The following is a 3,449-nucleotide window of genomic DNA, read 5'->3' on the forward strand; positions in this document are numbered from 1 at the left end:
ATGTAATGGGCCAGTAAATATCTTCAACAAAATTATAGAAGAGAAGTTCCCTAACCTAAAGAAAGAGATGCCCACGAACATACAAGAAGCCTACAGAACTCCAAATAGATTGGGCCAGAAAAGAAATTCCTCTTGTCACATAATAATCAAAACACCAAATGCACTAAACAAAGAAAGAATTTTAAAAGCAGTAAGGGAAAAAGATCAAGTAACATATAAAGGCAGGCCTATCAGAATTATGGCAGATTTCTCACCAGAGACTATGAAAGCTAGAAGATTCTGGGCAGATGTCATACAGACCCTACAAGAACACAAATGCCAGCCCAGGCTACTATACCCAGCAAAACTCTCAATTACCATAGATGGAGAAAACAAAACATTCCATGACAAAACAAAATTTACACAATATCTTTCCACAAATCCAGCCCTACAACGGATAATAGATGGAAAACATAAACATGAGGAGCAAGACAACACCCAAGAAGAAGCAAGAAAGTAATCTTTCAACAAATCCACACAAACCTAATTCCACTTCTTACAGCAAAAACAACAGGAAGTAACAATTACTTTTTCTTAATATCTTAATATGAAAATTAATATTACCAACATATCCTAATAGATTGAAATAAAAAAAATATGAGGCATTAGAAATTTATTGATTGTCTTCCAATGGTCTCTCTAATTTGCTAATTGGAGAAATAGGTCCAATATTGTACAATCTACATATACTTTCAGCTTGTTTGTGACAGTGTCTTGCTGTGAACAACATAAGGGTCTTGAAATCTTGCTTCTCCTATCTCAATCTCTCTATTAGTAGTATTGTTTATTTCATGTTTTTACACTGTACTATGGTTTTCAGAACAGCTTACATATTTCAAAAGTATTTATATACCCAAAAGAAATGTAGACAATTAAATTGGGAAGGGGCTTGTAAGAGAATAGCAAAGAGTGACACTGAATGCTTTGCTTGACATTTGTAACTCTTGTATCAAGTTTGAAGAAGAGAACTTTATAAGTTACTCTTTCTCTGAGATGAAAGTTTTTCCAAATTTTCACAGCCAATGAGCCAGATTCTTACCCTCACCTAATGTCTGTGCCACCCTCCAAGCAGAGCCATTGTCCATTGAAACAGTTGGTGAATGACTTTATGGATAGGCCATCTTAATACACACACCATTTCTTAAATGAATGTAACCTGTTCTCTGTGGGTTGAGAATAAAGTCACTCACTCAAGTCAAATAGCTTTGACCATAGCAGGAAGTCTGTATCCAAAAATCGTGCCTACAATTCACTCCTTGGCACAGCAGAAGTATCAACTCTCAGCTTAGCTAAGATGGAGGTAAAATCCTTTGGTGATCTGAGGGGCATTAAAGTACAGCCTTATTACAATGAAATCCAATGTCTAAAAATTGTTCTTATTTTGGGCTTGTACCATAGTAAGAACCAAGATTTTAAGCTCTACTAAATACAAAACAAACAAACAAACAAACAAAAAGACTTTATATATTTATGTTCATTTAAGAAGATATTAGTAGTGATGTATTATTTTGAAATATACAGTTAATATGTTTGGAGTTATTTAAAATTTATATTGGGAAAAATGTATGTATTTTCAGTATTGCTATAGACAAGCATCTACATAAGACTGTTAAATTGATTGTTGTTTTATATCAAATAACTTTTATAATACTCATTTTTATTATTATAACATCATATAAATTTTAAAGAATATGACAAAAAAGATATTGTAGGTATTGAAGGGGGGCCTCTGGGAGGAGTTGGGGTACAAAAGGGAAACAAGAATGTGATGCAATTCTATTTACTTAAAATATGCTTTTAAATGTTAACAAATTCAGATAAATTGAAATCATGTAACTTTTCTCATCATAATGCAATAAAAGTTAAAAAAAAAAAAGGAAAGAAAAGCACCCAGAGATTAAACTCTGATTTTCTATCGGGTACAAGCAAACATGCCCATCCTCTCTTCTGAAGGAAAAGAAGGCTGGAAATGTGAATACCCTGGAATGTGAGCATCTCTCTGAGAAGCCAGCTCTCTTTGCTACTATAAACCAACCTGGTCCAGATGGAGTGAGTTGGTGTCATTGCATTTAGATACACATCACTAAAAGCAAATTTCTAGTGGGGATGGGGAGATTTGGGTCACCAGTATTCATTCATTTGACAGCCAGGTATGGCAGCATGCACAAAGTTGGCAAAGGGAAATCTTGAATCTATTGGTGTCCCTAACACTGAAAGACTTTGTCCAAAAGTGAGGGGCATCCACTGATGGAAAGCCCTGGGAGTGAATTCCTGGAGGCAGAAGACAGCCACAGAGCCACCAAAGCTCTGTGATGGGAAATCCAGTTTGCAGCAAGAGACAAAGTCTTCAGACAAGGATAGCACATGCCCTAACAACTTCATTCTCTGTGTTTTAAGATGTGAACAGGAATTACTTTCCTTGGGAATTACCATTCTGGAGGTAAGATCTCAGACATAGACACAATTGCATTTACAAGAAAAGCTTATTCCTTTTTTCAGTCTAGGAGAGGACTCTGTCCCCTCCCACTCCCCCCACCCCCCATAGTGTACAGAGAAGACAGGGTCAATCAGGATGCAGAAAGATGGAGGGAAGCCTGGGGTAGTTCCTCTGTGGTTCTTTCGCTGGAGGGACAGCAGAGGCAGAGAAAGAGTCTGATGAAGCCTGCTGTTGGCTAGTTTGAATAAGGTGGGAGAGACGTGGATCCTGAGCAGGACAGCTGGTGTCTAGCTTGGTTGATTTAGGGGAGGAAACAGTGTCCCAGATAAATAAGAGGTCAGGATATAGGCTCTGGATTAATTATGTTGCACACTAAAGGCAATCTGTCTGCTATCCTAATCCTGGGAGGACAGTGCATCCCCCAGGCCTCTAAGACCCGGGTATCAACACATCAAAAAGTACAAAAAAGGATGGACATGACTAATGCAACCCTTCCCTGTAAAATCCCAATTTTCTGGACAAATAAGACCATAATCTGAAAGCTTTCATCTTTTGTAGGAAGGTCCTGTGGATAGAAGGAATTGTAATCTCAATGGTAAATCCTCTCTTCACAGTTGGCTAACCAAGTGGGGTGAAGCCTAAACCGAGACCGTGGGATCCGCAGAGCTTAGAGAAACTCTACAGCCTGTCAGGAGGAGCATAAAGATTCATAAGATGACAAGTTATTCTGTGAGGTGCCCCAGGACAGGCAAGAAAAGGAAGACACGCCAGTCAGTTAAGGCGTTGCAAATAACAAAACCCACTTCGGCCAACTGAATCAAAACGTACAAAATATTAAGTCCATGGATGCTGGTGCATGCCTGGAATTAGCACAAAAGAAGCTTAGAGGGGAAGATTTCAAGTTCAAGGCCAGCCTGGGCTTCATAAGGAGGTTCTGTCTGGAAGTATAAAGAGGAGGAAGAGGAGGAGGGGG

The sequence above is a fragment of the Mastomys coucha genome, unplaced genomic scaffold (genome assembly GCF_008632895.1).
Source record: "Mastomys coucha isolate ucsf_1 unplaced genomic scaffold, UCSF_Mcou_1 pScaffold9, whole genome shotgun sequence".
Classification (NCBI taxonomy): Eukaryota; Metazoa; Chordata; class Mammalia; order Rodentia; family Muridae; genus Mastomys; species Mastomys coucha.